Source organism: Talpa occidentalis, unplaced genomic scaffold, assembly GCF_014898055.3.
Source record: "Talpa occidentalis isolate TD23 unplaced genomic scaffold, MPIMG_talOcc4v2.1 talOcc4.13, whole genome shotgun sequence".
Classification (NCBI taxonomy): domain Eukaryota; kingdom Metazoa; phylum Chordata; class Mammalia; order Eulipotyphla; family Talpidae; genus Talpa; species Talpa occidentalis.
The window spans coordinates 98563292-98575880 of NW_023601322.1; the positions used below are offsets into that span (position 1 = coordinate 98563292).

The 12589-nt window shown below is 46.4% G+C and overlaps 1 protein-coding gene across 1 annotated transcript in view; it reads left to right on the plus strand.

Moving 5' to 3' along the window:
• The window catches only part of TBCK (TBC1 domain containing kinase), a 147795-nt gene extending 140367 nt beyond the window's left edge, over positions 1 to 7428 (plus strand). The window contains exon 27 of the transcript XR_008551562.1: positions 587 to 7428. The gene's annotated coding sequence lies outside the window, so the exon portion shown is untranslated. The remainder of the gene's footprint in view (positions 1 to 586) is intronic.
• The last annotated feature ends 5161 nt before the right edge of the window (positions 7429 to 12589 follow it).

The window sequence follows — 12589 nt, forward strand, 5'->3', positions numbered from 1 at the left end:
CAGGGCTCCTATCCTGCTTCTGTGACAATTAAAGAGTCAGTTGTCTTTTATCCTCGACACATGGCTTTGACCTCATAGGTCAAGGTGGTTGCTCAGCTCCCACCATGAAGTCTGTGGTTTGGAAGGAAGGGAATGAAGAAAGGAGAGAAGGGTGGAAAGGGGAGGGGAAAGAAATAGAAATAGGAATGACCAAAAAAAAGATAAAATGAAGGAATAAGGAAGGGTGTGCTCCTTCTCCCTAGGGCCAGAACTCAGGCTGTGGCCACACTACAGCGTGCCTTTGTTTGCAAGGCCCTTTACCCAGCCGGAACGTCTCGTCACGTTCTGGAAAGAGAAGAGCACTCATTGAGGAACAGCTAACAGCCTCTGCACATAATTCTAAAAATTAAGTACTGTATTTCACTGACTCTAAAACATATCACAAGTGTATGTGCCTACAAAGAAAGAAAAATACAACCAAATAAACTATGACATCAGCAGTTATACAGAAAAGTGAGAAAGCGTGCATCTTAGAGTTATTGAAGTACAGTACATCTTTTGACTACCTTCAGTCTTGTTTTAACTGAAAAACATTCTTTCTCTTTAGCGTATCCTTCTTCAGGGTGAAAATGACCTGAGTGGAACATTTCAATAAGAGCTTCAATTGCACTTTCTGGGCTATGGTTTCATTGTTGCTGTTTGTTTTGGACTTTTAATCTTTTTTATTAAGATAGCATTTCCAGACCATAAAATTTACCCTTTTAAAAAGTACAATTCAGTGGCTTTTATTTTTTTACAAACTTGTACAGTCATCTACAATGTAATTCCAAGACATTTTGGCCACCCAAAATAGAAATCTATCCCTGCTAGCCGTCACCCCCCAGAAACCTTCCCCCAGGCTCAATTTTTGTACAGGAAGTGAGATAGATACCCAGTTCCAATCCTTCCAATCCAAGTTGTCCTAGGGGGCATGACATTTTGTGTGTTTTGCTCATATATATCCAGTCATTCACTAACTTTATGATTCAGTAGCATGTCCAGCCTTCTTCACTTTGCTGGGCAGCATTGAAAGACTAATTCTAGCAAAGCATTCCAGTCATACTTCTAATAAAAGTCTTATTGCATCATATTGCAATTATCTGTGCACATTTGGGCTCCATACTAGACTATAGACTCCTTTAAGGTCAGAGATCATAATTTATACTGCTTGTTGTCTTCAGCAAACCACCCCACTAGAGATGCTTGATAAATGAAAAAGTAAACTGCAAGTGTTGCATCGGAAGTGCATAGGAAAAAATTTTAACAACCCAGGTAATTTTTTTCAAATGCCAAACTCATCCATTACCTGATATTTAAGAAATTGAAATCTCAATTCACTGAGTGAAGAACCTCCAATGTTCTGCTCAGCATTAAGGTTCTCAAATCCGAGAAGTTGAAACAGGTGACTTCTAACAATAAGCTGATAAGCCTATTGTTATCTAGGCTAATAAGATAAACTAGTTACATCCCCTTTCCAAAACATAAACATGCTAGATTTTAAAAGAATATTAAAAATGGTTAATACTTAACCAAGATTGAGAGAAATAGAATTTGCTTGATGTTAGATATGAAGTGCCTGGGACACTGCCAGGACCATGGAACATTAGAGGTCAACAGAACCATAGAAATGGAGCCTTTAATATGCATATAGGGGTCGAGAACACAGCCACAGCCTTCTGTTAGGGAACTGGTATTCAGAAAACTTTCCAAAGTGACAGACTGAAAGAATTCATGGCTCCATGAAACAATTAGCAATAACTTCCCACCAAATCAGGAAAGTTTGCCATGGCCTGGAATTCTGAGTGAGGAGAGACAATGCTGACATAGGCATTTGGAAGAGTCAATGGAAAGGCTGGGGGATGTTGCCAAATTTGAACTGGCTTTAGGGCACATGTCCATCTGCCTACTTAAAAATGAGAACAGTGTGTTGCATCAGACTTTTGGAATGCATAGATGGTACGAGATCTTTGTTCAACTCCTCTGTTTCCTCCTGCAAATAGTTACCAGAAAATACTTCTTTAGAGATTAATATCAAAAGGAGAGCACAGCCTCTGAGAAGGGTCGTATGCAGGAGTCTCATCCACTGAGATCCACCATCGGAGGAAGACGGTGGTCCCTGCCGTAGGTCATCAGAGGTTTGGCTTTTTCAGAGTCCTAAGTAGTCATCTCGCTGGTATGTGCACCTGCAGGCTCTATATAGGCCTCTTGCTAACCAGATCATGCATTTTTCTTGATACACATTCATGAAACCAGAGTTGAAGCAAAACGATAATCTATGAGGTTTTGTTTGGCTGTTCGTCTCAAGCTCAAACACCCTTCGCAATTGCCGTCTTGGACCTTATGCAGAAAAGTAACAGGGAACTGTTAACAAGCCTGGCCCTTGACCCTGAGCAGCACATGCCGTCACACACAACCTGCAGAGTTCCCAGTCCACTTTTAGCCCATGTAATATTAGAAATAGTCCACATGGTAAATAAGCTATTTTAAAAGGTAGCCACTTTTTTTAAGTTGCATGTATTTATATCTTGTCTGAGAAATTTTCTGGTTGATGTCTTCTAATAAGTGCTTGTCACATGGGGACTAAACTTGGACCTTGGCAAGCCCAGTGTTCCGTGGCTGGACTGTGGTGCCTGCAGCCTCCACTGGACATCCAGGGCATTTGTCCCCTTTGGGCTGACAGTCTTCAGTGTCCCACTTCATCCCTTCCCAAGGGTCTACATGCACCGCGTTGTCTGCGGCATTTTTATTCCTCACCTGAGCAGTGAGCAGAGGGAGCCAAGAGCCGTATCGCCAGCATTCCAGGGTCTTACATGTTAATCCTCGGGGTGGCCGAGGTTAAAACACTGTCCTGCCTGGGCTTAAGACTAATCTTGGTGCTGTAACAAATGCAGTCCAAACATTAGATCAGAATCTAAATGTTGCTTCCTGCCACACTGAAAGATCCAGCTCTTGAAATGTCCCTCTTTGTATGTCTGTGGCTTTTTAAAAAACAGCTCGTGACCTATGCTGTTCTTCTTTAAAACTGCAACAGTGCAATCGCTAGTTAAAGCAATAACTAGACAAGATATACAGCAGAGACATTTTCTCATTAATCCTGGAAACTTATGTTTGTTTCCATCATTATTAACTTTTTCTCACCTCTGTTAGCATACTTTGCAGTCCCTTCAGGTAGAATAACTCAGTATTTTAAGGCCTGTGCTGAGCTGGAACTGGGTCGGCCCTCTGTTGAGAGGGCCAAATGTACCCATTTTGTGCCAAGTCCACATCCGTAGCTGACCACAGCATGCGTATTTACACCATAGAAATTGGCACATGTCACAGAATCATGGCTTTCTTTTTATTCCTTTTCACTTGAAAGTCAGTATTTACCATCAAACCACTGATTTTTGCCATCCCGTGTTGCATGGAGGGAGAAGGAAATTTGAAGAGCATCTAATCCAGACATCATTGTTCAAAACAGTAGGAACAGTGAATGAGTTTACAGAAATCACACAACTAGTAAAAGACAAATCTAAAATTATGTCTCTGCTTTCTCCTGTTTCTGACCCTTTCTCTGTCCATCCCATACAGAAAGAGAAGGTGAAGGACACCGCTGTCAGCCAGGACACATTCATTACAGGGCCAGGTCCTGCGTGGGTCCCTGAAGGTAGTGACTGGACTCTTGCCCCTTGAGGAGTACACGCCACTCACTGTCAGCTCTTGGCAGCTGCACTCACCTTCCTAACCCAGGGCACACATCCAAAAGTAAAGATTTCAAAAGAGAAGGGAAGAATGTCCAGACTGAGGGGATGACACTGTTCTCAGGAGCTCTTGCTACATACAACATTACCCCTTCGCCCCGAGACAACATAACCCATCAGGGTAGAGACTGGCACAGCCCCGACCTCAACATGCAGGGACAAAATGGCCTGTAATATTAGTCTTCTCCATATTCACCAGGGAGCGGGCTGGAAGGACTGGGCAAGCCTGCATCAGCCTCCCACTCACATGTGGAAAGCTGAAAAGGGGGATGGGAAGGAGGCAAGCTAGTTCCTGGGTCTATTAACCACAAAAGAGAAGAAATGGAGATCGTTTTGATCATTTGCTAACTTAAAAGTATTTGTATGCTCTGCTATCAACGATCATGATAGTTTACTTGTCGGATAGCTTGTCTTTTCTAAAACTATATCTCAAACCATTAACATTCCTTTGGCTGTGCGTGTGTCGCCATGAACTCCATGGAGGCCCCTGAGGAGCTGCAGAACAGGTGTCTGACTCCTGTTGCAGGCAGAGGACCCAGAGGGCAGCCTGCACAGGATGTGCCTCCAGGGAGAGCCTTTCTTCTTCAATGGTGAGTAAAGAGCAAACACCATCTCTGTGCTCCGGTTAGCCTTAGTTACTTACACACGGCAGCACAAGGGCCCCGGACCAGACGGCTAACTAATGGCAGGCCCACCATGACCATGTGAACACCATTTCCTGCTCACGAGGATCTCAGAGGTCCGTCCTAGAAGTGTTGTCCTCCCCTATGCCACCCGCCCCCGGCCCCGCACCTGCCCGAGCGGGACTGTGCCCCCAGAAGCCCTGCTGAGACAGCCCTGGATGAAGCCTGGCCTGAGCAACTCGTGTACACAGATGGAATCCACTTCCAGAGGTTTATCCATTACCTCCCTCTAGCAAGGGCGGTGGGGAAGTCAAACCAAAATACAGATTCAGAGCTAGGAGTTTAGTCTGAGTAATTTACTTTCCCAAATTAGCCTGGTAGAGGCTGGCCAATGTTAAAAGTTTCCATCCCTGCAGTATAGGGGACTGTACATTCCCCATAAAGTGTGGTTTCTCTTTAGTTTATAGCAAAATTCGTTTTCATATCAAACTGCCTTGTTGTTAATGTCAGCTGCTCATTTATATTTAAGCGACCGTCTCTCCCCTAAAAGGAGGCAAGACAGGAAAGTTCACTGGTAATGAGGTCATTTCCTTTCAATTCATCTACCTCTTTTTATATTAACTTAATATGAATCCTAAACAGGTTACATCTAGCAGCATCCCAGGTGATAGACTAGTTCCAATTTCAGAAATAACCATTCTCCGTTTATCTGGCTAACTAACATTTTCAATACATTTGACACAGAAAATGAGCCAATGGGGCATTTAAGCACATTCCAAAAGATGGTCACTTATGAGTCAAACAAGTTTTGAAAAAGTGTATATGTTAAGTCAATGAAGTCATTAAAAAGGAGGTAAGTTAGTCAATAATTTTTATCTAAACCCACTTATGTTAATATGAATTCTAGAAATGCCATTTTAACATGAATCCTGTACACCATTTATAACAATATTTAAAATCTCAGCTGTGACTTACAGAAGTTACATAAGGCAGGCTGTTTCCTCTTGTTCAGAAACTGCCTCAGAAGGTGACGATACCTCCAGCGGAAGCTGGCCTTGTTCAATGTCCCATAAATAATTAATTGCATGATGTTCTGAAATGAATTTAAAACAGCCCCTTTTGATTAAGTGAAGTAACATCAAACTTCATTTTAAAGTTCATTATTATCAGCAAGATAAATACTAGTAAATCAAAAAGAATAAATAAATGAAGAAATGAAAGTGTTAGGATTAGTTAATCCTTTTCCTTAGCCTGTCCTGCCCAGGACATTAACTGAGCCTTTTAAAGAGCTGTAGGCAATGATAATAGAGCCTGTTTGAAATTTTATAAGAGATAATTATTGGGTATGTACTTGATTACCAGCTGGAACAAAAAGATGATTTTTAGGATCAGAACAAAGCAATACAGTAACTATCTGGTACAAAGCAGTGGTATGGAAATAACTAAATGAAAAAGTAACATGGAAACGGGTCCCGCTGACCAGCCCTAACACTGCCATTCCCTGCCTGGGCCTCCTCTTGCCATCCGGGCTCCGGCTCAGGATTTCCACAAGTGACTTAGCCATCCCAGGATGGCAGGGGGTCCCCTCCTCCCTGACACCACTTTTGCTAGTGGCATGTGTAGTTTTTGCTACCCCAGCTCTAGGAAGACAGGACTGAGGAAGACCTAAGTGTCCATTGTTTCCTGCTCATGACTCAGAGAGAGAATGAACTTTCTCAAGGATCTTCCATTTCACCCCACTAAAAACCCTTTAGCCCCCCAGGATTTTGTAAATCCAGCTTCTTGCTGCTCTATCAGCACCACTAATAGCTGCCTACAGAGCAGGCCTCGACTCCTGTCACAACTGGAACCTCCAGGCACCTCAGTGCCATGCATTCGGGGTCAACGGTCAGGATGTCACCCTGAGAGAAACAGTGCAGGTTTCAGAAAGAGGAGTGAGAAGCGAGTGGAGTTTCCCTGCTTTAAGGATCACATAGCACAGGATGCTGGCGGGACCAGGGGAGCAGGGGCTGGGCCCCAGGTGCTGCTCTCCCTCTCTCTCACCCTGGAGCACCCCCAGGCCAGCTCTGGCTCTCCCTGTAACTGCAGGGTGGCAGCATCCCCTGCCTGTGTCCGGGCCCTTGGCGGAGCTCACAGAAAAGCATGTGGTGAAAAGAGAAGTGTGAAAGTGGAAGACGTTTACCATTTCACAAAAACCGGAACTGTTCTGTCAAAATACAAGCCAACACGTTTACCGGTATGTTGTTTTAAAGAAAAAATTTTGACACAAGAATGTAAGGGCTCTGCCAATCCACGTGTGCAGTCAGTCCCACTGTGTGACTTCCAAGGGGAGCCTGGACGAGCTGTGTGAAGAGGAGACACCACTCTCTGGCCACTGTTTCATAAAAGCTGCCATTTCTGCTCCATGGATACTTTCCAGGCAAGAGCCCTTTCAGATTTCTCTTTGTTTTATCACCACCCATCCCCTAAACCAGTTTTACCACGTAAAACACCCTCTTTTTACACTGATCTAAATTCGGTCCTGATAAAATCTGGCAGTTTCAGCTTCGCCAATAGCCATCCTGGCCTAGATGAGAGATTGACTTCATTTCGAATCCACTCTTCCCTTCAGTGTTATCTCCCGCTCCTCTTGCTGCTCCCTCCTCAACTTCAAAGCAGCTTTGTGGTTTGCCTCACAGAAAATCAATGGCTGGGAGATGAAAAGGCTCTCTTGTTTATCTGACTGGCCCACTGAAGGTCATTCCGCTCAGGAGCTCCGTGTGCGGGCCATAGCCACCCTCCTTGCAGCGGGGAGGAGGGCTCTGTGCACCGAACCCTTCAGAAGGAGCAGGTGGGCCCAAGCTATGGGCCAGGGGCACAGCAAAGAATCAGCCGAGCTGGGAGGACTGGTGCTTGGAGGATAAACACTAGGTGTTATCAAGTGTGACACTGGCTTTTATTAAAAAGCTATATCTGGACCTCTTCTGAGGTAAAAACTATAAAGCTTGCCACTTTCTCTAATAGGTGCCTGAGAAGTGACTTGCAAGTAATAGGCTTTAAGAATTAGGACGAATAGGGCCTCCCCGGTGGCGCAGCGGTTGAGCGCTGGGTTGCGAAGCTGCCCGCGGCCTCTGCGGCGCCGGTTCGATCCCCGGCTGCTCCCCAGCCACCGGAGGAGGGTCCCACATGGCGCGCAGACCTCTCCTGCCGCCCGCTGCTCCCCTCAGCAGTGTACTTCGGTCCTTCTGCCTGCTCTGCTCCCCGCTCTGGCTCTGGTGAATTCTCTCACCCTCCTGCGCTTCTGACTGTACCCAGTGCATGTATAAACAAACAAACAAATAAAAAAAAAAAAAAAAAAGAATTAGGACGAATAAAGGGCACTAACAAGTGTTCTGCTGGGTAGCTAACTCTAAACAGAGAGTGACATATCTTCCTGCTGCAAATGTGGCCAGGCCTGAGCCAGGCCAGTCACGTGCCCTCCTGAGCTCTCCAGGTTCCTATGGCCCCAGGCCCTTTCCTGAACCAGTGTTGAGAGAAGAAACCAACAAAGCTTGCACTTTCCCCAGTGCCCTCAAGTCCAAGGTGGGCTTTGCAGGAGCCCCTGCATGTTTCCATCCTGTGCCCCCTCCTGTCTCTGGTGTGCAGCCAGCTAGTGATGTCAGGGAGTAAAATGTCCATAATTTTCCAGGGCCAGAAAACGAGTCACCCTCCTCACCACCAAGTTCCCGGGTAAAATTTACATACCAGGGATAACAACAGGTGCAAAATAAAGGACAATTTAGGACTGAGCCAGTGGCCGTGGCCTCAGTTCAGTGTTTGTAAACCTGGGTTAAAGCCCAGAGCTTATACTCCAGGTCTATGCATTATCGTCTGTGCTCTGAGTCAGCATCTAACCCTTGGAACCCTGTGTTCTAGCTTACCACATGACATAGAACTGAAACAAATGACCAGCTGGCTTCAGGAACATGTAAAGGGAGAAGAACAACCCCAAAGAAGATTGCCGGGTAACTCCAGGCCCTAATTCCCGCTACCAGCTGCACCCCTGCAGTGGAACAAAGGAGGCAAGAACCTCTTAAAACGGGCCAGATGTCTTAGAGTTTGCCAGGGAAGCAGAATGTATCTATGCATGTATGCGGTATTTACTTTAATGAACTGGCTCTCATGATTATGGAGGCTGGGAGGCCCCAACCTCTCTGGGGCGGGCTGGCAGTGACAGGCCCGGGGAGCCGATATCCAGCAAGTTCCAGGTTCCAGGTTCACTTCAAATACAAGACAGGAATGGGCCTCTCCGGTGGCGCAGCAGTTGAGCGCTGGGTTGTGAAGCTGCCCTCAGCCTCTGCAGCGCCGGTTCAATCCCCGGCTGCTCCCGGCCACCGGAGGAGGGTCCCACATGGCGCACAGACCTCTCCTGCCGCCCTCTGCTCCCCTCAGCAGTGTACTTCGGTCCTTCTGCCTGTTCTGCTCCCTGCTCTGGCTCTGGTGAATTCTCTCGCCCTCCCGTGCTTCTGACTATACCCAGTGCTTGTATAAATAATAAATAAATAAATCTTTAAAAAAAAAAAACAAATACAAGGCAGGAAAAAGCCAATTTCCCAGCCTGAAGGCGATCAAGCAGGAAGAGTTCTCTCACTTGGGCAGGGTCAGCCTTGTTCTGTATAGGCCTTCAACGCGTGGCCTACCCCTGTTTTGGAGGGCAGTCTGCTTTACTCAGTGCGCTGATCTGATTTTAGTCTCACCAGACATGCCCAGGATAAGGACTGACACATGCCTGCATGCCCTGTGACCCAGTTGAGGGGACACCTAAAATGAACCAGCACACGTGCCCCTCTAGCACTGTGACTCAAGAATATTCTGAAACAGAGCAATGAGTTTAGCGTTCCCTCGTTTTGTGAGTAGGAGTAAAGAGTGGGAACAGGCAAAAGGGCGTGAAGCTGTAGAGGTGGTGTGTGATGGCTGTTGTAAGGGTGGGCACAAACAAAAGGATTAAAAAAAAGAGAAGACCAAAGAAGACATACAGATAGCCCACAGGCACGTGAAAAGATGCTCATCATCAGTTATTATTAGGAAAATGCAAATCAAAACCACATTCAGTATCACCTCACACATTGTGAGAGTGACTCTGACGCAGAAGACATATGCAGAACACGTGTGAGAAAGGATATGGCAAGAAGGGAACCACTGATGATGGGAATGTAAACTGGTATAGCTACTGTGGAAAATAGTATGGAAATTGCTCAAAAAATTACTAATAGAAATTTCACAGTTACCCCATTTCTGGGTGTTTGCCCAATATAAAATGCAAAAACACTCACTTAAAGAGCTATATGCACTCCACATTCACTGCGGCATTATTTACAATGGCTGAGAGCTGGAAACAACCCGAATGGTCTATTGCCTGACAAATAGGTAAAGAAGATGTGGTATGTATCTGTGAGGGAATACTATACAGGTATAAAAAAGGTGAGATCCTGCAATTGACAACAACTTGATGGACCTAGAAGTTACTGTGCTTAATCGAATAAACTGCACCGATAAAGACAAATACCATGTAATTTCATTCATATGTCATATATAGATAAAACCAGCATGAAAGAAAACAAAAAGGTTTTGGATTGTAAAACCAGAAGGAAAGGGAAGGAGTAAATTTGGTGAAAGAAGCCATTTGTATGGGGAAGGATGGAATTGGACTTTAGTGGTGAACTTTATGTGCTATGTATAGACTTACCGATTTTTAATGAACACCTGAAAACTTACAATGCAGTGTGCCTTAATAATAAATAAATAATAGAAGAATAACAAGTGTGTTATACAGGCTACAAATTCTGTGTGCTTAGCAAGAACTGGACTGGAACTTCCCTGAGAAGCAGGGCTGCTCTTAATGAGGCCAATTCTCAGGGCAAGGCTGGAGTTTGGGGGTGGGGGTGGGGTAAAAGCTAAAATTTTGCCACATACTTACTTTGTGACCTGTGAGGCATACAGCACTTAGCACACACAGCACATAAAAATAGAGGGAGATATTTTTATACATTTCGCTCGCTGTTAGCCTAGTAGAGGAGAGCTAATCTCACACACAGCAGATTTCCTAACAACTCCTTGCTTGAGGCCTTTTTCTACCCATAAAGTAGGAATTAAGTAGCCCAGACAGAAAAAGTGCTAAGGTTGGCAGTGGGCATGACGAAGAGCTGGAAAGGAAAAAGGAAAGAGGTTCCTTCCTTTTTGTCCCATCCCGACAAGGAGGGTCACCAGAGGCCCTGGGTACCACCCAGCCATGAGCTGGGTGCTGTGGGACTCTGCAATTCTTGCTGATATTTGGGGAAACAGCACCTATTTGCTTAGGGCTTTTGCCAGATAGCCCAAGAACCCGCCAGCACTGGCCGCTGCTGCCGCCCCGGCCCCTCCGCAGAGAAGCCACTGCACCATGAAAGGGCTGTGCAACTAGGCCCTGCCTCTGGCCCACAAGCCCTCTTCCCTTTGCCCTTCACATGCATCCTGAGCGGGCAGAGTTTACTGCTGCAGGTGGTGAGGGCAGGTTCCCGGGCCCTGGGGAGGCAGTTCATCCTGAGGCGGAATGAGTGAGATTCTGACGCCAAACTCAACACCACCACTTCCTCTGCTGCTTAATAATTGATCTCTGTGATCCATTGTTATTTTAGCTACCTAAGGATTCGGGCTCAGGGAGTCTGGGAGAGATTTTTATTTCAGAACAGTGTTGCTCCCTTTCTGTATCACTCTTGAAGCGGCCTTAATGGCTTAACCTGAAAAACAAGCCAACTAAATGACTACCCTAAAACTCTCTCTCTCTCTCTCTCTCTCTCTCTCTCACACACACACACACACACACACACACAGATGTGCGTGTGCTTTTTTATTGACACTTTCAATTTTAAAAACTGCCTTAATCATCCCTGTTACAAACACTCATGTAAATAAAATCAGAGGTAAAATACAGCAGATTTATGTTTACTCTTGACCTATCTTCTTTCCTGAAGGAAAAGCACCGACTGAGCCTGTGGGCACTTTGCTTCTCAAAGAGTCTCCTCATGTGTTGCAAAGCACCCCTGATGGCTGGACGAGGACTGCATGCACAGGCAGGTGGCCCCAGTTGGCAGAACAGCAGAGGTGCTGCAAGGTGAGGTGCTGCAAGGTGAGCCTTGCGGAGCCTCCGTCTCCCTCTTGGCAAAGCAGTTTCATTAATCTTGTCCTCCCCTGGCTTAGAGTGCAGATCCCTGCAATCTAGTATGTGGGCACAGGGAGGACCCCACCCAGGGGCCTGTGTGTCCTTCATAATGTCAGACCCCACCTGCTCACTGGTGTGTGCTTTTTCTGGGTTCTCCACCACAGGAAGGTGAGCCCTGGTGAGGCTGGGCAAGCATGGCATGCTTCTTGGCTGGAAGAGGTGACTTGCTTTCTTCCTGGTTTGTAGGCCCAGGGTGGACGAGGAATACAGAGGAAATGGGGAGGCCTCCAGTCATGCCCTAAGGTGAGCCCCCAGGCTTTGTCAAGTTGCCTGTTATATGAATGTCCAGTATTTGTGGACAGCACTTGGAGAGCAGGGTTTAGCACGGCGTGGCCGGTCTCTCTAATGGGCTATCATGTCCTGTGCGGTCAGAGGGTGACTCCTGAGGGCTCCTGTGATGGTGACAGCCTGCTGCCGGGCATCCGTCAGCTCCACAGCCTCCCTCATGGTGATCCGTCAGCTTCAGCCCATAAAATAAACGAGCCATTCTAAGGCTTCTGGAAACTTCTCCCAGCAGTGCTTCCTCTCATCCAGTGGTTTGGCAATTGAGGGGGTCTCTCAAGAAAAGGGAATCACATTTCTGCCCACTGTGCCTGTGGTCGACCGCTCCTCCTTTGAAGACGGTTAGTCTGAAATGTCGGCAGCTCCCTCTTCTTCCCCACTGTTTACCCTCTCACAGCTTGAAGGCGGTGAGCCTCACATCACGGCAGCAGCTAGCTGTGGGCTGCAGTTTCCTGGAACAGGAGCAGTGGGGGTGCTGGGCTGGCGCCTCTGGGGCGCTGCTGGTGGGTCGGCTGCGTTTGGCGGGGCCTGGCAGGCAGCCGCCTCCTTCCAGCGATAGCAACTTAATGTTCATATCGTTGCTTTTGAAGCTATGCAGTGTCTGGGCATCTGGCACTCCTGAAATTTCTCTAGAAAGTTAGCTTGGTGTCGGGGAGAGGGCATGTGTTATTTAATTCGCCCCAGACCACCCTTTCAGAGTGAAACCTCCA